General features: G+C 50.4%; 1 protein-coding gene across 2 annotated transcripts in view; it reads left to right on the top strand.

Moving 5' to 3' along the window:
* The first annotated feature begins 7,149 nt into the window (after positions 1–7,149).
* ABAT (4-aminobutyrate aminotransferase) overlaps positions 7,150–23,495 on the top strand; it is a 90,914-nt gene continuing 74,568 nt past the window's right edge. Inside the window, exon 1 of one of the 2 annotated variants that reach the window (XM_047838733.1) lies at positions 7,150–7,274. The gene's annotated coding sequence lies outside the window, so the exon portion shown is untranslated. The remainder of the gene's footprint in view (positions 7,275–23,495) is intronic. The other variant, XM_047838734.1, reaches the window with a different exon arrangement.

The raw sequence follows: 23,495 nt of genomic DNA, 5'->3' as shown, positions 1-23,495 counted from the left end.
AGTGATGATTCTGATAACGTTCATGACAATAGCTAATCTTAGTGGAGGACTCACTGCGAGCCTCCCGCTCTGCTGCATGCTGCAGGGACCTTTCTCCTGTTTCACATGCACGAGAGCCCAGGGCCGGCCAGCAATACAGCCTCATCTTATGGGATTCTTCATTGTCACAGCCGCGATCTCCAGAGTCTGAGGAAATAACAGCCCTACGGCCCTGTCTCCTGATTTTCGTCTTCAGTTGTCTGTAGGGAGGAGAGGGAAGGATGGGGAGGTGTAAGGACTTTGGATCTGCTGGCCCTGGAGAAAGAGTTTGATCTCAGTTTGGTGAGGTTTCAGCAGGGAGTTGATGGACAGCTCCTGGGGGCCAAGAGCTCCCCCAGGGAGGGGTGAGAGGAGTCAGCACCTTCCCTCAGCATCCTGCTTGACACTGTCCTTTGCCTGCAGTGGAACGGATCAGTATTAATAGAGCACCTGCTGTGTGCCAAGTAGTGTCCTCAGAGATCTCAGAAACGCCATAGATGTCAGACATGCTAACCAAGTCCTCAAAGATCTCAGATGAGACATAAATGCTTAGTTATTTTCTCCAGCAGTGGAGATGAGTAGGGGAGCCTCATTCCTCCGTCTGGTGCCCTGCAATGCCCTCCCATGTACAGGCAAGAAGAATTGGGGTGAGTGTGAGTGCACTCCTGTGAGCCACAGGAGGAGGGGACCTAGAATGTACTGAGCACCTTGCATAGTGTTGAAACTACATACATGTTTTCCAACACGGGGTTTCTCAACCTTAGCACCAGTGATGTTTTGAGCAGGAGAACTGTTTGTGGTTAGGGCTGCCTCTGGGAAGCCCTCCAGGGAATGGGAGTGGCACTGGGGGACAACACCATTCCCCTGTCACTTCAGCGTGTCCTGAGCTAGAAGGAGAATCTCACCACTGTGTTTCTTGGGAACTGGCAGCTCTGAAGGGCCCAGTCATGGTAATGACAGTAGAATAAAGCTGTGACACATCTGTGATGTGTCAGATGCAGCAGCTGGGCGTGGCACACCCACCTTATGGGGTCGGGGTTGGGGTCTGGCCGGTAAAGGAAAGCCAGAGGCAGCCCCTGGGTCTTTGAGGAGACAGGTGCATGGGAATGAGTGCAGGGAAATCCCACCCAGGCCCCCTCTTAGCATTCAGGCCTCTGCACACATGTCACGTCCTTCCAGGTGACCCCACCCCCCACCCTGGCCATCATGGCTGATGTCCTCGCTCTGAGGGACTTGGTGTCTCTCAAACCACTTATTGTTAAAAATTTGTTTCCTTAGTTCATGTTTGCCTCTTTTATGCTCTGTCTCCCAGCACCAGAACGGAAGCTCCGTGGAGATGGGACCTCAAACCCCCAATGCCTAGAACAGCTCAGGGCCTGGCACAGAGTAGATGCTAAATGCGTGTTTGTTGACTGACTAAATGAAAGAACAGATAAATTACTAAAGGAGGGAATGAGTGAGCTCTGGGCCAGCCTCGCACAATTGGGCGAGTTGCTTGGTGAAGCCGGTAATAACAACAGCTTCCGGTGTGTGGGTATCCACCAGGGACCAGGAATGAACACCTATCATTTACCCCAAAGGGTGACCTACTGTGCTACATACCTTTTTCTTCTTGCGGCAAAATACACATAACACATTTACCATTTTAGAGTGAATAGTTCAGTGGCATGCAACACATTCACAATGCTGTGCAACCATCACCCCCATCTAGTTCCATGACATTGTCAGTATCCCAAATAGAAACCCCATACCTATTAAGCGGTCACTCCCCACTTTTTCCACCCCCAGCACCTGGCAACCACTCATCTGCTTTCTGTCTCTGTGGCTTTCCCTATTCTGGATACTTCTTATGAATGGACCCATACAGTGTGTGGTCTTTTGTTTGCAGGATTCACCCACATTGTGTCATATGCCAGTATTTCATTCCGTTGTATGACTCAGTAATACTCCACTGTATGGACATACCACAATTTGGCCATCCATTCATCAGTTGATGGACATTTGGTTTGCTTCCACATTTTGGCCACTGTAAGCAGTGTTGCTATGAACATTCATTTACAAGCTTTTGTTTGAAAACCTGTCTTCAATTTTTTTTTTATATCGACCTGGCATTGCAATTGCTGGGTCATATGGTGGCTATGTTTGACTTACTGGGAGCTGACGGACTGTTTTTCACAGTGGCTGCGCCATTTTACATTCCTACCGGCAGTGTGTGAGAGTTCCAGCGTCTCACACCCTTGCCAACACTTGTCATTTTCCGTTTTATTATTACGGCCATCTTAGGGACCGCGCGGTGGTGCCTCAGTGTGGTTTTGATCAGCTTTTCCCTAATGACTGATGATGATAAACATCTTTTCATGTGCTTATCAGCCATCTGTATGTCTTCTTTGCAGAAATGTCCATTCAAGTCCTTTGCCCATTTTTTGAATCAGGTTGTTTGCCTTTTGGTTGTTGGGTTGTAGGAACTCTTTATATATTCTGGATCCTAGACTCTTTTCTGATATATTATTTGCAAATGTTTTCTCTCTCTCTGTGGACTGTCTTCTCACTCTCTCGATCATGTCCTTTGATGCACAAAAGCCTTTGAGTTTGATGAATCCCAATTTATCTATTTTTTTCTTTTCTTTTTTCCTTATGCCTTTGTTGTCATATTTAAGAAGCCATTGCCAGGGGCACCTGGGTGGCTCAGTCGGTTGGGCATCCGACTTCGGCTCAGGTCATGATCTCACGGTCCATGAGTTCGAGCCCCGCGTCGGGCTCCGTGCTGACAGCTCGGAGCCCGGAGCCTGTTTCGGATTCTGTGTCTCCCTCTCTCTCTGACCCTCCCCCGTTCATGCTGTCTCTCCCTGTCTCAAAAATAAATAAACGTTAAAAAAAAAATTAAAAAAAAAAATAAGAAGCCATTGCCAAACCCTAAGTCATGAAGATTTACCTCTGTGTTTTCTTCTAAGAGTTTTGTGGTTTTAGGGCTTATATTTAGTTCTTTGATCCATCGTGAGTTAATTTTTGTGTACGGTGTGCGATAAGGGTCCAACTGTCTTCTTTCACATGTGGATGGTGTGGTAGTTGCTTTAATTGTTCAGTTCACAAATGGGAACACAGAGTCTGAGAAGGGGTAAATGACTTCTCCCAACATCACACGACCATTGGGAGGTAGAAATGGAATTTCCCACTAAGTCCCGGGTTGGTCCCCTTTTCCTCACACCCAAATGCCCTCTGTGATATCCCTATACTATTTTGTGAGCAGGGACCGTGGAAAGCACAGACCTGAGCAATAAGGCAGATATTCTAATCTGGCTCCGGGAAGGTTCATCCTTGTCTCTGGACCTCATTTTCCCCCTCTGTACAATGGGTGGCTGATCGCTAAGGGCCTTTCCTGCTCAGACTGCTGGTGCCTTGAGAGCTTCGTGCCCCATTGCCCTCATTTCCCTCCTCAGAGATGCTTTTCTGGGAGGAGCTCATCCTGGGCCTCAGCCAGCCTCTGGAAAACATTCTCAGCAACCCCTGGAAGACGCCCGCAGCATGGGGCTGTGGAAAATGCAAGGGAAGCTAATGTGAGAAGGGCCTTCACGTGCTGACAGTTTCCTTCACAAGTATCACAATGAAGCTGCTTGAGAATCAGCTTGCAAAGCACCTGGCCATAAATATCCCTCTCACAGCCCTCCTCAACCAGAAGCAGCTCAGCTCCTCCTGAACACTCAGTACCAAGGCCTAACCCACAGTGGATGCTGTGAATGTTTGTTTCCTGCAATCATCTTAGACCCGGGTTTGGCAAACTTTTTCTAAAAAAGGGCCAGGCGGTAAATATTTTTGGCTTTGCAAGCTGTGCGGTCTCTGTCAGAACTACTCAGCTCTGCCATAGCACAAAGGCAGCCGTACATGATGCACAGGTGAGGGGGGTATCACTGTGTTCCAATAAAACTTTATTTATGCACAGTGAGATTTCAATTTCATGTCATTTGCATGTGAAAGAAAATATCATTTTTCTTTTGATTGCTTCCACTGTTTAAAACATAAAACCCGGGGTGCCTGGGTGGCTCAGTCGGTTAAGCATCTGACTCTTGTTTTCAGCTCAGGTCATGATCTCACAGTCATGGGATCGAGCCCCATGTTGGGCTCTGCATTGAGTGTGGAGCCTGCTTGAGATCCATTCTCGGTGTCTCTGCCCTCCCTGGCTCACGCATGTACTGTCTCTCGCTCTCTCTCAAAATAAATAAACATTTAAAAAATATACAAATAATGGGGCGCCTGGGTGGCGCAGTCGGTTAAGCGTCCGACTTCGGCCAGGTCACGATCTCGCGGTCCCGGAGTTCGAGCCCCGCGTCGGGCTCTGGGCTGATGGCTCAGAGCCTGGAGCCTGTTTCCGATTCTGTGTCTCCCTCTCTCTCTGCCCCTCCCCCGTTCATGCTCTGTCTCTGTCCCAAAAATAAATAAACGTTGAAAAAAAAAATTAAAAAATATATATATATACACAAATAAAATAAAACATAAAACCAATTTTATATCATAGCCTGCAGGTCATACAAAACAGATGGTGGGCTAGGCTACATTGGGCTTAAACCTTTGCTTTTTGGGGCGCCTGGGTGGCGCAGTCGGTTAAGCGTCCGACTTCAGCCAGGTCACGATCTCGCGGCCCGTGAGTTTGAGCCCCGCGTCAGGCTCTGGGCTGATGGCTCAGAGCCTGGAGCCTGTTTCCGATTCTGTGTCTCCCTCTCTCTCTGCCCCTCCCCCGTTCATGCTCTGTCTCTCTCTGTCCCAAAAATAAATAAATGTTGAAAAAAAAAAATTAAAAAAAAAAAAAAACCTTTGCTTTTTTGTTTTTCATTTTAAATATTTTTTTCTTAGTGTAGGAGTAATAGATATTTGTTATAAAACAATTAGAAGTTAGCAACATGCAAATAAAGTAAAATTAGAATCATCCATAATTTCGACATACAGCTACAACTATTTATGCTAATGGCATTTATTTTTCTACCTCTCTATCTATCTATATTGATGCTCTCCAATGTGATAGCCAGTAGCCGCATATGACTATTTGACCTGAAACAAAAATTAGATAAAATTTCAATTTCAGTTTCTCTGTCAACCAGCACATGTGAATTCTTCAATACCTATGTCTGGCTAGTGGCTACCATATTGGACAGCACAGATACAGAACATTTCCACCCAAAGCAGAAAGTTCTGTTAGATAGCACTGATCTCTCCACATCTATCTATATAGTCTTAACAAATACAGGACAATACTTCTTTGGTGAATATCTTTGTTCACTTAATATTTTGAGAGGACATATTCATGCCATTCAAATACTCAATACTTATGTTTTATTGGAGGTATTCTGTTCATGAAACAGAGTGTCCCTTTAGAGTCTCTATGGTTGTACATTTGTTTCCAGTTTTTTGCCACAATAAACAAAATGATAGTAAACCACTTTATCACTAAGCCTTTGTACCATTCACTGTTTAAGATAAATTCATGGAGGCTTAATTTCTTGGTCAAAGAGTAAGCCCATTTGAAAAATGTTTTTAATAGGAATACCCATTTTCTCCCCAGGAAGGCTTTGATCATTTATAGTCCCATCAGCAATTCATGAAATTGTCTACTTCTTTGAAACCCCCACAAATAATAGTAGTTATAATGATGAAAGTTAGGCCATTTTGGTAGATGGAATTTTTCTGTCTCTTTATCTTGCCTTTCTTTGACAAACTTTATTTCCTCCCGTGTTTATTAACCATTTTATTTCTTTGGGTGAGTTACAGGCAATAAAGAGGATTATCTGCATGGCTTAAGTTTCAAGGAAAAATTGCTAGATTTGTAACCCTCACAAAGTTCTGCAAGCAAGGTGGCAGGATTAACATACCAAAGAGATTGGCAAAGCTCTCTCAATTTCAGCAAAACCTTGGATCAATTTTCTGTCTGTTCCTTTGAATGATTCTTATTTATTGTTTCTTTTTGGTCCCTATGGTCATAGACCGTACTAGAGGGCAGGTAGGGTTTTTTGGTTGTTTTTTATTTACTCAGTTATTTGTTTTATATTTATCTTAGTTCCTTAATTTCTAGGAACACAGTCTTCCTTGCCTAACCAGAGACAGGGCAGCTTGGATTGCGGGAAAGCAGAAAGGTGGGACCTCAGGATTCCGCAAGATATCTGCAGACTAGGGAAATAATTAGTGATCAGGATGAGTAGGGAAAACCAAGCCGTATTCTTTCTTGTCCTTTTAGGGTCTGGAATTTCCATTCATTCAATCATTGTGAGCACCTGGTGATCTCATGTTGTTCTGATGGGCAGTTTCTGTGTCTTTGACTCTACCACTGAATGAATGAATGCATTCTCTCTCCAAATACCTTTAGAAAGCTCCTGGGCTATTACTCATTCACACATTAGTATTACGTAGCTTTGATAGGGCATTTAAATTTTTTATAAGAGCACCTTCACCACCTCTACAGTCTCATTTGCAGCCATGAAGGAGGTACTACCATACCACTATTTCTTCATTTACTCTTGAGGAAATTGAGGATCGGATCGGTGGAGTGGCCCGACCTAGATCACGCAGACAGAACCATGGACTTCTAGTCCAGTGCTCTTAGCGTTGCCTCCAGCATGCACAAGCCATCTGTCTTGCAGAGCTGGTGGGCCAGGAGGTGTTAAGTGAGGTGTTAAGGGGCAGCTCCAAGGGCTGATGGAGAGGGCCCTGAGCGCCCGCACTAGGAGGCGGAGAGGAGCAGGGCATCTTACGGATTCTGACTCTGGATCTAGGGTTCCAGAGCCAGAACGCGGGGGGCAGCTACACTCACCCGCAGACCCCAGGACCCAGGAAAGGGGACAGGAGGTAATTAAGGTCTAGGTTAAATCAACCTATGGAGCCGTCCTCCACCCCGCATTCGCTAGGCTCCCCTCCGGCCTGGTGGGGTTCCTCAGCCTCCTCCTCCACAGCCCAACCCTCGCTCCCCGGCCCTCGAGGTCCCTCCTCCAGGCCCCCGGCTCCCCCGCCCCCGGAGGCCGGACTCTGCCCCCGCCCTGCCTTCCCCCTCCCCCCGGGGGCGGTGGCCCGTGGCGGGCGCGCTCATTGGCTGCGGCGCGAACGAGGGCCGGGGCCGGCAGCGCTGATTGGCCAGCGCGGCTCGGCGGAGCCAGGAAACCCCGCGAGTCGCTGGGGGAAGTGGGGCAGAGACCGGACGCACCCGGAGCTCAGAGCGCAGGAGCCTCAAGTCGGCGCCCGGCACACCGGAGTCCGCAGACCGGAGCCCGGGCCTGGAGGTAAGGGCCAGGCGCCGGGTAGCGTGGGGCGGGCCCGTCCACCGAGATGGCCTTGCCCCCAGGGAGCAAAAACGGGGCGTCTTCTCCCAGAAACGGGGCCCTCATGCTCTCGAGACGCGGGTCCCCTCCCCTTAAAAGGAGAGGGTCTTTCACCTCCCAGAGAGGAAAATAGCTTCCAATTCCCAAAAGAAAAGGGCTCTTCCTCCGGGCCCCAGGCTCCAGAGGTAGGATTCCCCTGCTCGGTTTACCCCTTGCAATGGAATATGCACCACCACCACCCCCCCCCCAAAGTGGGGTCCAGCCTCCACGCGTATCTAGGGGCCCTCTCATCTCTTCGGAGATGGATGCACCTTCCGCCTCCCTCGGAAACTAAGTTTGGATCTCTTGTTCCACCCTCGCTTCTGAATGGTGGGGGTCTTCTCAGAACGTAGATAACAGGACCCTCCCTCCGTGGAAAACGAAAGCCCCCCCAGATGTCCTGGGAAATAAGCCCCTCCTTAAGACCAGGAAATATGAGGGCAGAGACTCAGTATGTCTCACATGAAGCCCCTCACACCCAACAGGGACCGCCCTGTGTACCCCACTTCCCAAACTGGACTCTGAGATTTGCCTTCGGATGTGGAGGATTCCCTCCCCCTCCCCCACCCCGCCCATGACCCCCTTCCCACCCATGATGGAGACATGGTTGCCTCAGACACCACCACAGTAAAAGCATTTGGGGGAGGTACCCTCTTCCTCCAACAGATGCAAGGTGAGGGCCTTTCATACTCAGAAACAGGACAAGGAGCTGGCCACCCATCTGGACCAAGTCGCCCACCTGACTCCACCTCCCTCTAACCCTTCCAAGCACTCCCCGCTCATGAACACCCTCCACCCACTCTCCCTGCCCCTCCGGAACCCAGTCCTTCCCCGACTGTACCCCCACACCTCACTGCTCCACCTGTTTCCATCCCACCTCCCCTCTCCCCCCCCCCCCACCCCCCCCCACCCCCCGGGCCACAGATAGGACCAGAGGATGTTGAGTAAGAATGAAGCCCTTAAAGTCAGGATCCTGAGCCTAGGGGCCATTCTAGTACCCTCTGAACTCTGACAGCAGAGATGGCCCCTAAAGGCAACAGGACCACCGCTAGTGTTCAGGATACTCTCCCCTGAGGCAGTCCAGGCTCCCTGGAGAAGGGAGTGTCAGATGCAAAGAGGGGGGCCCAGCTTGCTCCCTGGGGCTCCCCTTCCCTCCAGCTCCAGTGGGCACTGCTCAGTGGAACTCCCTGGGCACTCGGCCAAAGGAGGCAGATGCTGCCGGAACCATCCGGAGACAGTGTTGCCATTGTTGGGCCAAGGGTCAGGGTGTTGGTGACTTGAGGGGGGCCGGAACCAGCTCTTATCTGGCAGGCCAGGGTGGAGGACAGGAAGGAGAAAGGCGAGGAGCTTTGCCTTACTCTTTACACCCGCACGCAGGATATGGGGTATGGAGAAATGTGTGTCCGGGAGGCCCAAAGAGGTCAGCCCCGGGGGGAGGCAAGTCTGGAGTGCCAAAGCCCCAAAGGGCTTCTTGGTTAAAGATCTGCTCCCTCATTTGACAGTTGAGCAAACAGAGGCACAAAGAGGGGAAGACACTTGCTCAAGGTCATCCGGCCAGTGGGTGGCAAATCTGGTGACAGTCTTTCCAGGGATCGTGGGGTGCTGGGGTCCAGGACACAGGCTCCAGGCCTCACGTTTACAACTGGGCCTGCTGGCACTGGCCCCTCGGCTTGTCAGAGGAGGCACAGGGGCTCTGAGAATGTCACGGAGGTGGGAAGGAGCAGAGCTGGAACTCAGCCCTGCCCCCCCACCCCACAGGCCACCTTGTAGAATCTCTTCCTGGGGGTCTGCACTTCACTGCTCACCCCATGTGATCATGGCACTGAGCCCACCCTACAGCAGTCTCCTGTCCCCGCTCAGAGCATGGCTGCGTTTCCTGAGCCACCGGATGGGGCAGAAGCTGGAACGGGCAGCAGCAGCCTCTCCAGAACCACCCAGCGGGGCAACAGCGACTGGGTCCCCGCACATGGGAGGGTCTTGAGGTGGGGGCTTCTCCCTCCCCTCCCCCCACCCCCGCCACCTCCAGCTAAAGGGTTGGCTGTCATGCTCCCGTTTAGAGCAGGGAGCCAGGTCCAAGGTGCCAAGGCGAAAGTTCAGAGCATCAGGGGAACTGGCCTGCACAGGGGGCAAGAGATCTGTCTCTGGACCCCTCTTATCTGGGTCTGGAACCCAAATCTGCTCCTTGGTGTGTGATCTTGAGGAGATCATTAATCTTATATCCACATAAAATGAGCTAATCCTCGTCATGTGCGTAGCTGCTACCGCAAATGGGTGGGAGCAATGATTGTGATTTCAAGTGCAAAGTCATAAAACCTTTGTGTTTTAGGACCGCGGACCATAAAGTCAGCGGGAGCCAAGAGTTGACTCCTGCCTCCTGCTGGCGGGGGAACCTTGGGCAAAGTCACTCCCTCTCTGAGCCTCAGTTTCCTTACTTCTGAATGAGGTTGTTGGCGGGTAGGCCTCAGAGGAGAGAGAGCTGTAGACCAGGCCTTCTCATCCTCAGCAGTGCTGACACTGGGGGCGGAATAATTGTCAGTGTCAGGGGCTGTCCTGTGCACCGAGGATGTTTAGCATCATTCTTGCCCCTCTAGCTACTAGGTGCCAGTAGAAACCTCTCTAGTTAGGCCACCTAAACTGTCTCCAGCCATCGCCTGCTGTCCCTTGGGGGGCAGAATCACGCCCACCCCTCCCACTACCGCATGTGTCTTGCATACCCTTGATGGTTGACTTAAAACACATTCCTTCTCCTTGCTCGGTCAGGCTCCCTTCTCTGCTTTCTGCACAATAGAGGGGGGTGGTGTCCAGCCACTGAGCCTCCCCGTGTTAATGAGAATCTCAATCCTTCGTATTAAATAATACTTTGCTGGGGCGCCTGGGGGGGGTCAGTCGGTTGAGTGTCCAACTTGAGCTCAGGTCATGATCTCATGGTTCACGAGTTCGAGCCCTGGAGCCTGCTTCAGATTCTGTGTCTCCCTCTCCCTCTGTCTCTTTCCCACTCACACTCTGTCTCTCTCTCTCTCAAAAATAAATAAGCATTAAAAAAAATTTTTTAAAAGCCCTTTGCTACCTCCAGAGCGCCTCCTGTGCATTTCTCTGGGCCTCCCATCTTACAGATGAGCAAAACCAAGCCTCACCGAGGGAGGTTACATGGCTTGTCTAAGGGCATTACTCCCTTCCCTGCTAGAGGTCAAAGAAATGTTGATTCCAGCAAGAGTTTCCGAAATAGCCTGGTTCTGGAGCCTTCTTTGGAAGGTCATCTGGCCATCTCTTCCAGAACTCAAACTGCATGCCCTTTGGCCCAGCTCTCCTTCTTCTAGAAATGTTCACTCGTGCACACAGGTAGATGGACACAAGAGTAAAAATGAGCAACGCACAGCACACAGAGGTTGACAGACTTGCTCTAGGTCACTCAGCCAGGAAATACGGGCTTGGGACTCAGGCCCAGTCCTGAAGCCTAGGCTGGGGCCCTTTGCCTCAACCCCGCCGCTGGAGAAGCCTAGCCCCCGGCCCCAGCGTCAGGCACATTTCTGCCTGGACCCGTCCCTTTCTCTGGGGAAAGCATTCACACCAGCAGTTCCAGCTGCTGAAACTCAGAGTTCTGGAGCCTCAGAGTTCTGGAGACAGGAAGCTGAGGCCTCCCCACCCCAGGCCCCAGGCCCCAGGCCCCAGGCCCCAGGCCGAATCTCTGCCTGGGCCTTGAGGGAGCTCCTTCTAAAACTCCCAGTGGGCCCGGGGGGTTGGATGAGTGCAGCTGGACTGGGCTTCTACCAGCATGATGGCCTCACTCCGTGACCACTAGACCCCCTCAGCATTTCATTTCCCCATCTTTGGCCTTTTCTGCTTCTAAGAATATGTATGTACAAGTTTTGGTTTCAGTTCTTTGGGCTCATCAGCCTGCAAGTGAACTCCTTGGTTATGTGATCAGCCACGTGGTAATTCCTCTTTTGACCTTTTGAGGAATTTCCAAGAGACGCCATTTTCCATTCACGCCAGTAGGTGTGCAAGGGGCCCCGTACTTCCACATCCGTACCAACGCTGGTTGTGTTCCAACTATATTCATTATTATTATTATCGTTATTGTTGTTATTATCACTGTTACCGCCGTTCTAGCATATGTGAAGCAATACCTCATGGTGGTTTTGATTTGCATTTCTCTAGTGACTCATGAGCTGCTTGTTGGCTCTTTGTAGATTTTCTATGGAGAAATGTCTATTCAAGCCCCTTGCTCATTTTTGAATCGGGTTGTCTTTTTGTTGTTGAGTTTTCAGAGCTCTTTATAGACATGAGTGTATTTTTGTGTTGCGCGTTTTCCTCTTGCATGGAAACATCTGCTCAGCTCCTGTGGGTTGGGCACTGTCTTGTGACCTTGGGATACCCAGGGGACTACAATACAGTTACTGCCCACAAGGGGCTCACGGTCTAGAGAAAAGCTTCTCAACCTCAACACTATTAACTGTGCTGTGGGGGGCTGTTCTGTGCATGGCAGGATGCCTGGCATCATCCCTGGCCCCTACCCCACCAGATGCCAGTAGTGCCTCCGCCCCTGTGTGACAACCAAAAATGTGTCCAGATTTTGCCAAATGGCCTATGGGGGCAAACTTGTTCTCCCTGGTTGAGAATCACTGGTTTAGAGGCTAAGAGAGATCTGCGTATCTGCAATTTCAGTCATATCTCTTGTGCCTAAGAGGGTTCATGGTGGGCGTTTCAGGACATACTTGCTGGATGTTGGGTGGGTGAGTGGATGGGTTGATGGGTGCATGGATGCATGGACCCGACCACTTTTCGGTTGGATAAATTGAGGGAGGAGTGTATGAATGGATGGATGAATAAATGAATGCAATTTACAAAGCCCAGACACGTGCCCGAAATTCTCCTGTGGGCAAACAAGACACTGTTCTTCAAACTGGAATATTCTACCCCTTTCTCTCTGCCTAGCATGGTAGTTCTCACACTTGAGCATAAGAAGCCCCTGGAGGGTTTGTTAACACACAGATTGGTGGGCCCCACCACTGGACCTGATGATTCAGTAGAATCGCGGGCCTGGCAGAATGCTCTGAGCCTAGTTTCCATGTTCTTTGACATCCCTGCACCAGACTCCCCAACCTTGCCAATCTGTCTGTCCTCAGAGGTCTATAGGCTTAACTCCCAACGTCTCCCATTTAGGTGCTCACATTTACTGCCTTGAACTATTGTCAGCAGGCTGGAAGTCTGTCCCTTGGCCACACTGAGAATTTCTTCAAAGCTGCGACCCATTGTGTCCTAGCACCTTGCTGCTGAAAGCAAGGTACAGAGCCCAGCAGCATCACGACATCTGGGTGCTCAGTAGGATGCAGACCCTTGGGGCTCCTGGGTGGTTCGGTCAGTTAAGCACCCAGCTTCCACTCAGGTCATGATCTCACGGTTCCTGAGTTTGAGCCCCATGTTGGGCTCTGTGCTGACAGATCAGAGCCTGGAGCCTGCTTCAGATTCTCTGTCTCCCTCTCTCTCTGCCCCTTCCCTGCTCATGCTCTGTCTCTCTCAAAAATAAATAAACATGAAAGAAAGAAAGAAAGAAAGAAAGAAAGAAAGAAAGAAAGAAAGAAAGAGAGACAGAGAGAAAGAGAGAAAGAAAGAAGATGCAGACTCTTGGGCCCCTCACAGGACTACAGAATGCAAATCTACATTTTAACATTATCCCAGGTTGGCAGTCGGTGGGGGTTGGGGGAGGCGGGACTCATGGTCACATTCGAGTTTGGGAAGCTTGTGCTAGGACATCTCTATCGCCCTCACAACTCAGAAGCTAAGCCCGTCGTAGCTTTGCTGATGAGTTACTCCGGCAGCATCTGTTCCAAGGTAAATGGTATCTGGGCCGGAACATCATTCAGGCATTATTGGTCGGTCCTATCTTTGCCTTACCCACTTTATCGCCTGGAATGTCTGAACTGATGGCTTCGTGCAGGGGAAGACAGAGGCCCAGAGGGGCGGTACCTTGCTTAGGGTCGTGACTACGGTGAAGCAGAATGGAAACTGGGGAGGAGCACCCGGAGAGGCTTAGTGTCAACGGTGGTGAGACGCGGAATCACGGGGTGGGAGGGCACTGGCCTGAAGCTGCTGGCTTTGCTGTTCCAAAGTGGAGAAATGGGAGATTGCTGAAAAAGTAGGCCAAGAACCAGAATGTAAGTGTATTCTTTCATTTATCCAACAAGTATTAATTGGGTGTTTAGCAGATGCCAGACCCCGGCATCGTGTATATGGTATTCAGCAAAGAGAACAAGGTGTCACCCTCAGTGGCTTCTGTCTAAGTGGGCAGTCTGACGTTCATTCATTCATTAACGTGTCCATTTATTGTACAACTCTCACGTGTCCTGTGCATTACTAGGCGTGTGTGTGCGTGTGACGAGGGAGAGATAGAGACCCAGCTGCTCACACCGGAGGATCCTCTAGGCTGGCTGTGGGGAGACAGACCCAGAACGATTGCCATTCAGCGAGATGTGTCCCCGGGGAAGGCTGGGGGCACATAGAGGCTGGAACTCAGAGAAACCCTGGGGATGCTGGGGAAGAAATTTCAGGAAGAAAGGGCAGGCAAGGTGTTCTTGACAGAGATAACGTGAACAGAAGCTCAGAGACTTTGTGGGAAACTGTTGAAATCTTCAGGGGAAAAAAGGGGGGGGGGTAAAACCATGAGTCCCATGCAGATGCAAAAAGGAACACTTGTTCAAGATGGTTTTAAGCTCGTTCAGTGAGGGAACCAGCAGATGTTAGAACTGGCCCGAAGGCAAAGTCGACTAAAGCACAACTATGTATGTGGAGGAAAGGAATATTGAAATGAACTGCAAATGGAGGGGGGAAATGATTGGACAAGACAGAATTTGCTTGTGTATCCATTTCCTGCATCTTCCAAAGCTTTGGGGAAAATAGCTCAAAGAGAGTGAACAAGGCTAGAAATCAGATAACCTGAAAGTTTGTCCTGTACACAGATAATGCCTAATACTCCATTGAGGGACAGTTTTTTCCCCTGTAAAACCTGTGTTCAGAGGATGGGGGGAGGTCTTTGGTAGAGCACAGCATGGGTGAGTGAGGAGAGGCAAAGCTGTTGGAGGGCCAGAGAGATCATGGACATCCGGGTGACCCATGATAAAAAGTGGACTTGACCAGAGACCAGTAGGGAACCACGGAAGGATGTTAAGCAAGGATGTGACCTGATTTGATTAGCACTGGAGAAAGATCCTTCCGGAAGCTGAGTGGAGAGCAGTCCCCAACTATAGGTGGCTTTTAACAGAGAAACCTGTTAAAAGATGAGATGATGGGGACATCGCCTAGAATAAGGCTTGGCAAATTTATTTTGTAAAGGGGCAGATAGTCATTACTTGAGCCTTTGCACCCATATAGTTACAGTCCAGCAGCCATAGACAATGTAGCGAATGGGGAGTCTATGTTCTAATAAAACAAAAGTGGGCCAGTGGGCCTGGGCCAGTTGTCCAAGAGTGGTAGTTGAGTGGCTAGAGCTGTCCATGGTTTTGACAAGCCTCCTGTGCCTAGATGTTTAGAACCCATTGGCAGCTCTCCTGGGGGAACCCAGGGACACCTTCTCCCATTTGCCTTTAAGCACGAGCTCCCTGAGGGAACCAGACAACCCCTGGGGCAGATCGCTGGCCTTCAGGCAAAAGCTTTTAGGACCTCAAAGCTCCTCTGGGGCAAGGTTGACCCAACAGCCTCTTACGAGCAGCCAAAAGAGCAAGCCACCGTGGCAGGACCGTTCCTGGGTGGGAACAGAGCCTGCCTCCTGTCTCCTTGGCCAGAGCTGTAAATAGCTCTCTGCTGGCTTTGCAGGCTGAGCGCCCTTCTGGGGACAGGCTGGAAATGAGCACACGAAGGAGCACTTGTGCAAATTACTGCCTGCATGCGGGTTTGCGCGCCTGGCATCCTTCCCCAGGCCTAAGTGCGCAGTCCTCCCTGGGGCCAAAGGCAGGGCTCACAGAAGAGCCACACACACAAGGACATGGGCCTCCTGACCCGGGGACGGGGTCCAGGAGGGATTCAGAGCTGGGCTGTCAGAGTCATGAGAAGCCAGAGGGACAAGAGGAAACATTCGGAGGACCCTGAAACAGAGTTTCAGCTTAGTCTCTGCCCACCTAATGACAGCCCGTCACCCATAAATAGCAGGCAGCTCGTATTTGCCGAGAATGCAGTGGCTGCTAGGGTTATTCTAAGGGTTTTCTGTGTAGTTGCTCGTGTCATTGCGTGCAACAACCCTGGAGGAAAGGCCGGTCCGATTGCTGAGGTGGGCAGTGCAGGCCCAGAGAAGATGGCAGGCTCAACCTGGCCCTCAGAGTAACAGCAGCGTGTGTGCGGAGAAACCCAGGCTTACAGACTCCGAGGCCCCAAGCCCTGACTCTGAGCCATGTGGATGCCACTGGCTGTGCCCTCCTGATCCCAAGCCCCGCCCCATCCTCCCCCTCCCCTCCCTTCCCCTCCCCACGCTCTCTGACCTCTGCTACTTATCAGTCGAGGGTAATCATAATGTCTTATCACTTGGGGCGCCTGGGTGGCTCAGTCAGTTACGTGTCCGACCTCAGTCCAGGTCATGATCTTGCGGTTTGTGAGTTCAAACCCTGTATCAGGCTCTGTGCTGACGGCTCAGAGCCTGGAGTCTGCTTCAGATTCTGTGTCTCCCTCTCCCTCTGCCCCTCCCCGACTTGTGTGCGCTCTCTCTCTCTCTCTCTCTCTCAAAAATAAACAAACCTTAAAATTTTTTTAAAAAACAATGTCTTATCCCTTGACCGGCAGTTTGGGGGGGACCAGCTGCTGTGTGGCAAATGAGAAAGAAGAATTGAAAAGTCAGAAACGCTGAATAAGACCTATGGTGGGCAGAGAAAGTCCAAAGCACTTCCTTCAGCAGCCACCGCCCACAGACAACTCGGACTGTTTGTGGTGACTGATCCCTTTCGGCCACGTGCACCCCCTCGCTGGCCTGCTGTAAGAGCGTGGGTTGAGGTCGGTTTCTTGGTTGCTCCTATGGGGTCCAGGGAAAAGTCACACACTCAGAAAGCAGCTGTGTCGTGCCGGCTTGCTCAGGGTGCTAGAGATTGTGATGTCTGGACCTCAGTTTCCTCATCTGTAAAATGGCAGCAGCAATACATCTTGGGGCAACATGTTGCTGGTTATTGGGAGGATGATAAGGGCGAACGTGGTTGAGTGCTCTCTACCTGCCAGACACCAGGCTCTGTTTGGATAATCTCCCTTAACGCTCTCAGTAACCCAGGTGGTAAGGTTGTCTTGTGTGCATGAAGGCAGAATCAGAGAGTTTTAAAATCTCTTTACCAAGGTCAGAGGTAGGAAGAGCCAGAAACTGGGCTTGATCCCGAGACCTGCCTGGCTCCAAAACCCATCTTCAAACATGTTTCACTGGAGACCTCCAAGGTTCAGAGAACCAAAATCCCGCATCCCTCTGTTCCCATGCCTTCCTCTGCCCAGTCTGTATGTGCTTGTTCTGTTTTTCTTTTTAACTTCATTTATTTATTTATTTTGAGAGAGAGAGAGAGAGAGCGTGCACGCGCATGCATATTTGAGTGGGGCAGAGAGAGAGGGAGAGAGAATCCCAAGCAGGCTCCTCACTGTCAGTGCAGAGCCTGACACGGGGCTTGAACCCACACACCATGAGATCATGACCTGAGCCGAAGTCAGATGCTTAACTGGCTAAGCCACCCAGACACCCTTGTATGTGCTTATTCTGTTTTTAAGTGATAATTAATTTCTTTTCCGAATCAGCAAAGTAGCATGTGGTAAAATACTCAAGCGATACACCTCGGTTTACAGAGAAAAGTAAATTTCCCTCATCCACATCTCTTGGGCCCCTTCCTCTCCCTAGAGGCAGCTCCATACTTTACACAGGGTCACCGTTTTGTGCTTTGTTCTTTATTCTTAATACATCATAGTCATTTCACACATGTGCCAATATTTCCATGGGATAAATTCCTAGGAGTGGAATTGCTACATCAAAAGGGGGGTGTGTGTGTGTGTGTGTGTGTGTGTGTGTGTGTTGTTGTTGTTGTTGTTGTTGTTTTCCCAAATACTTTGGAAAGTATTTTGTGTACAGAAGCCAACCGCAAACAAAAAAGAACAGCTCAGTCTTTTTTCACGAAATTGGCAGTCATATGACCAAGAACCAGGTCAGCAAGAAACAGCAGGTTCTTCGTGCCCTTCTCAATCGTGATCCTACCCCTGCGGTGCCCCTTCCAGTCCCTCCCACCCTTCCTTGCTCTTCCGTAGTTGCACTCGTCCCACCTGAGGATACGTCCTTTGTGGCAGATTAGTTTTGTCTCGTTTTTTCCGTCGTGCTCCGTTGTGTCTAGCTTCTTTTGCAGGCCATGACATACGCAGTCTATCCATGCTGCACCTTGTAGCATCGTCCATTTGTTTCCTTTCTTGGCCAGTAGTCCAGGGTGTACATAGTGGTTTTTAAATTTTCCCTACTTACTGGGGCACCTGGGTGGCTCAGTCGGTTAAGCATCCGACTTGGGCTCCGGTCATGATCTCGCAGTTCATGAGTTCAAGCCCCACATCAGGCTCTGTGCTGACATCTCAGAGCTTGGGGTCTGCTTCCGATTCTGTGTCTCCCTGTTTCTGCCTCTCTGTCACTTGCACTTTGTCTGTCTGTCTGTCTGTCTCTCTCTCTCTCCCAAAAATAAATGAATGTTAATTTTTTTTAATTTCCCTGCTTACTAACTGAATTTTATCATCTCTTTTATGTGTTTCTTGGTCATTTGGATTTGCTCTTTTCTAAAGTTAGCCTGTTCATATCTCTTGTCCATTTTTCTTTTGAGTTGTCAATTTTTTTGATTGCTTTGTAGGAGTTTTTGTCATGCTTGGTAAAATTGTCCCTTTGGCAGTTATAGGTTTTGCAGATACCTCCTACCCTGTGGTGTGATTTTCATTTTCAGTGGTGACTTTTGGCAATAGGAATTTTTAATTTTTATGTGGCTCACATTCCTTTATGGTTAATGCTTTTTGTGTCCTATTGGAGAAACTCGAGGTCATCCATGGTTACTCCCCTCTTATCTCCGAAAAGCTTTCCGATCTATGTCTCCTACCACCCGGGGTTGATTTTTATATATTGCGTTAGGGAGGATCACAACACATTTTTCTTCCCATGGGGATAATGTAACCAGCCCAATATCACTGCCACTTTGTCAGAAACCAAGTGTTCCATATTAGCATAGGTCTGTTCTTGTATTCTCTGTTCTGTTGCATTGGTATGTTTGTCTTTACCCCACGTTGTCTTAACTACAGTAGCTTTAGAATATGATAGAATGTGCCAGGTCACCCCCCGAAGAGACTTACCAGTCAACACTTCCAACAATTTATCAAAAATGGATGGAGAGCCCAGTGTGGTGCCAGACAGTGTGATGTTAGGGTTATTGCTGTTGTTGTTTTTTTTAATGTTTAATTTTGAGAGGGAGAGAGGGAGAGAGAGAGAGAACAAGCCGGAGAGGAGCAGAGAGAAGTGGAGACAGAGGATCTGAAGCAGATTTGTGATCACAGCGGTGAGCCTGATGTGGGGCTCGAACTCACAAACCGTGAGATAATAACTTGAGCCGAAGTTGGATGCTCAACCGACTGAACCACCGAGGTGCCCCAAGGGATGTGGTTTTAAGCACAGCTTAAAGAGTGTTGCGGTCTTGTAAGCAGTCAAACATGAGCCAAATAATTGTACAAACAGAGGTGCCATGTAAATGTGGGGGTGCCACAAAAGGGAGAGGGAGGCCTGTGGGTCCAAGAGTGTGTGAAGAGGGAGATTTGATGTGGTGAGACAGGGTCAGGGAAGGCTTCCTGGAGGAGGTGCATCATGAGTGGAATAGGAATTAAGGAATCAGAAGCAAAGGAAAAGCATTTGGAGGTAGTGGGAACAGCATCTGCAAAGGCTCTGAGGCAGAAGCCTGCATAGGACAGACACTGGATCCAGTTGGCAGGACTCAGAGGGAGGGGAAGGTGATATGCATGGAGATTAGAACAGTGAGCAGGGCCAGGCCTCCAGGCCTTTGAACTGTGTTCAAGGGCTGGGTTTTATGCACCAACAACAATTACCCTGAGCAAATAACAAGAGTCTCCTTGAATCTTCCAGATTAAGAGCAGTTCCAGGAGCCCTTTCAGCACCCCTGGGGTGGCTTCTTTACAGGAGGAAGTAGTGCAGCAACCTCCAGAGCGACAGCTCGGTTCCCTCTAGCCCCTGGCACCGAGCGTCTCGGTTTTGCCAGCCGTGCAAGCCCAGCCCTCCCACGCGGGTCTGCCTGGGTTCCTCCAGCACGGTGTCAGGTCTGGAGCCCTTCTGCCCGCAGCCTGGCAGCCGCGTCCTGCCTGCTGGGCCCTTCTGGGTGCGCCTGGTGCCGTGGGCCGGAATTCTTCCCTTCTCTTGCTCTTCATCATCATCTCTGCTCATCACCCTGGCGGGCGCTGTTATCCTCACTCCACAGATGAGAAAACAGAAACCAGAGAGCTTAAGTCACTTGCCTAAGACCACACAGCATCCAAGGGACAAACATGACTGTTTCAGCTCTCTGTCAATTTAATTTCTCTTTTTTTGAATGTTTGTTTATTTTTGAGAGAGAGAGAAAGAGAGAGAGAGCACAAGCAGGGAGGGACAGAGAGAATGGGACAGAGAATCTGAAGCAGGTTCAGAGAATCTGAAGCAGGTTCAGAGAGAATGGGACAGAGAATCTGACAGCAGAGAGCCCCATATGGGGCTCAAACTCGTGAACTTCAAGATCATGACCTGAGTCGAAGTCAGACGCTCAACCGACTGAGCAACCCAGATGCCCCCAAATTTAACTTCTTAAACCCGAGTGGTACTTTATGTTTCTTTTCAGAATAAGGAGTGGGTCAGACTGATGAGGAAACTCACCTGAGTAAGTGCCACACTGTTCTAGGTCAGGCTCCTTGCCTGGGCTGCACTGACGGGTTCCTAGGCCTAAGGCCCCTGATCCTGCTCTTGATACCCATGTTTTAATTTGGTCGCCAGTGTGGGGTTCTGGTTCTTTCTGCACTAAGTCGAGTAATTGAGAGGCTTTTAATCACGAGATACGTCTGCTGGGTTTTTGCAGAACCGGGAGGTGTGGAGGAGATCTGAATACACCAGCACTCAAAATCTCATTAAACGGGCCCGTCCCTGTTTTGGGACGGCAGATCCAGACAGAGCCGACAAGATTGATGTTGTTTTCATGAATCCAGGCATCTGTTGTGTTCCTTGTGTGTTTCCAAGGCAGGAATTTGTTGGCAAGAGAATAAGGAAGCCGGGAGCTTCGGGAAGGTTTCAGAGCCCAGAGAAGATGGTGTAGATTGCGGATACGGATTGGCTTTCCCCTGTGCGGTGGGATGTGTCAGGGGCGATACAGACTGCCCTGAGTCCCTGCCTCTGGCCGACCGTGCTGCCTGCATTCGGCACACTCTGCTTACGGAGCATTTGCTCTGTGCTGGGCAGGCAGTATGCTGCAAGCACCCTCTCGGGAGCCCCCGGACGACCCTGGGACGTGATTTCAGACTATTTTGCGGAGAAAGAGCCATTACAAAACTTGCACCAGCTCCCCAGAAACCAAGTGTGGGAACTGGGGCTGGAACGGCTTCAGCAGAAGCGCTTTGTTGGTTGGCTCACGCCCACGTGGTATTGCATCGCCTTGGCGGGGGTGACCTGCCTTTTTCCCTTAGGGGGAGGGGACTTCAGGGTGCCTGTGGGGCTCAGCCAGCTGAGCGTCCCGCTCCTGATCTCAGCTCAGGTCTTGATCTCAAAGCTCGTGAATTGGAGCCCCACGTCAGCGAGAAGCCTGCTTGGGATTCTGTCTCTGCCCTTCCCCTGCTTGCGTGCTCACTTGCTCTCTAAATAAATAAATAAATAAATAAATAAATAAATAAATAAGAGGGGATCTCCACCAGGGCAACTGTACCCCGTCCCTCCCCCCACGCAGAGGACATTTGGCAAGGTCTGGAGACACGTTGGCTTGTCACAGCTGGGGCAGGGGACGGAAACATTGGCACCCAGAGAGTAGAAATCAGGATGTTGCTAACCGTCCTGCAGTGGACAGGACAGCCCCCACCGCACGCAGCAAACAATGATCTGGCCCCCAAAATCGAGGCTGCTGAGGTTGAGAGACCCTGCTTAAGGGGCACGCCTTTTCCATACCTTTTCTAGAGTCATCTGAGGGCGTTTCTGTTGGGGAGCTCATCTCTCCCTAGCACCTTGTCCCCGGCGATTGCTTCTCACGGGGTTTCTGGGTCTTTCTCCCACTGGGTTGGGGGAACTCTGCCTTGGGAGTCGGTAAAATGCTTTAGATGACGACAGTAAGGAGAGGGCATCGGAGCCCGTGATGTTTAGCTCAGCGTAGATTTTAACTCACCCTTCCGGATCCTGCATTCCAGAGAGCTTCCAACGGTACAGACTCGCCCCTGTGTTGTGGATGAGTTGAGAAAAATGAAAAATCCCCCACAGGGACCTGAAACCCTGAGTTCCTGCCACATCGCATTCCTACCCTCCTTCTGGGGACGAGGAATGCTCATCAACTCAGGCCGGGCTGCTCAGCACGGCGGGCCGGAGTTCCTCGCGGTGTTCGTGCAGGGGTGTTGTGTGAACGCCTGTCTGGAGGGAATGAGCAAGCTCGCCAGCCTCTCCGTGCCCTGTGTGTAGGGGTCGTGCTGCTCTGCCCAACGGGAAAAACACTTTCCCGCTACGGTTAGGGAGAGATTTACCTGGTGCAGGCCTTGGAAGGAGCGAAAGTTCTGTCGTAGGAGATCCTGGGCTGTAACTGAATTTTCCCCAGGGGCTGGTAATCTTTAACCTGGAGAAGGTTATAAAATGAGGCATGTTCCCCCTCCAGTGCCACAAAGTCCTGCCGAGGCTCAGCTCGGCCACAGGGACCTCTCTCTGCATCCTGCCCCCAACGTGAGTGAGCAGAGCCATGTGCAGGGCTCAGGGGCGTCCGTGCAGGAGGCGCACAGCCCTCGCCGTCGGGTAGCTACGTCACTGGTCCGGAGGCAGCTCAGGGCTCTGCTTTTCACAGGCAACTAAAGGGCGCACATAACGCCTTGACTAACCTCCGTTCCTAGCGCTTTACACGTATTGTTATCTAACCCCCAGGGTAGGTCCTGGTCTCATCCATATCTTGCAAACGAGGAAACTGAGGCACAGAGCGCCTAAGTCACTTGCCCAAGATCCTACACAGTTGAAATTTTGAAATTTCCATCTGAAGTGATCAAACGTTCAAGGACAGTCTGGCCCAGAGGGGCAGCCACCTCTGGTTTGGGACAGGTCCCCGTCATTCATTCGTCATCCCCGGGCTCCCCTTCTCACAGGGGTTTACCCCTCTCTGCTGTAATTCTCCATTCCTCTGTCTCCAGCACTAGACCATGAATCCCATGAGGATACAGGCCTTCCATGTCCCTTCTGTGTCCCCAGCATCGTCCCAGGATCTGGCATAAAGTGAACATGAGGCCAGTGTTGGTTGAATGAATACACGAATACATTATCTGGATTAACGTTTTTGCAGAAGTTCTTGACAGGGTTCCGTGTGTATTTAGGACCCAAATTTGCTCAGAGGGATTTCTTTTGTTTCATCTTTCCTGTTTGTTTTTATTTCCCCCAATAAGCTTTTTGTTTTGAGATCATTGTACATTCACACGAAGTTGTAAGAAATAATAGAGAGATGCCGTGTGCCCTTCACCCAGTTTCCCAGTGGTCGCGTCTTGCCAGAAAATCGATATTGACGCCATCCACTGAGCATACTCAGATTTCTTCTGTTTTACGTGCCCCCACCTTGTACGTCTTTTTTTTTTTTTTAATTTTTTTTTTCAACGTTTATTTATTTTTGGGACAGAGAGAGACAGAGCATGAACGGGGGAGGGGCAGAGAGAGAGGGAGACACAGAATCGGAAACAGGCTCCAGGCTCTGAGCCATCAGCCCAGAGCCCGACGCGGGGCTCGAACTCCCGGACCGCGAGATCGTGACCTGGCTGAAGTCGGACGCTTAACCGACTGCGCCACCCAGGCGCCCCACCTTGTACGTCTTTAAACAACAATGATTTCCGCCCCCACGAGGGGGATAGTTAAAACCGAAAGGTGACAGCATCTCAGGGTGACTCAGGGCTTGGGTCTGGGATCTTCAGAGCTAGAGGCTGTGGATG

Source organism: Prionailurus viverrinus, chromosome E3, assembly GCF_022837055.1.
Source record: "Prionailurus viverrinus isolate Anna chromosome E3, UM_Priviv_1.0, whole genome shotgun sequence".
Taxonomy (NCBI): domain Eukaryota; kingdom Metazoa; phylum Chordata; class Mammalia; order Carnivora; family Felidae; genus Prionailurus; species Prionailurus viverrinus.
The sequence above is the reverse complement of the archived record's forward strand: the minus strand, read 5'-3'. Positions and strand labels throughout refer to the sequence as shown.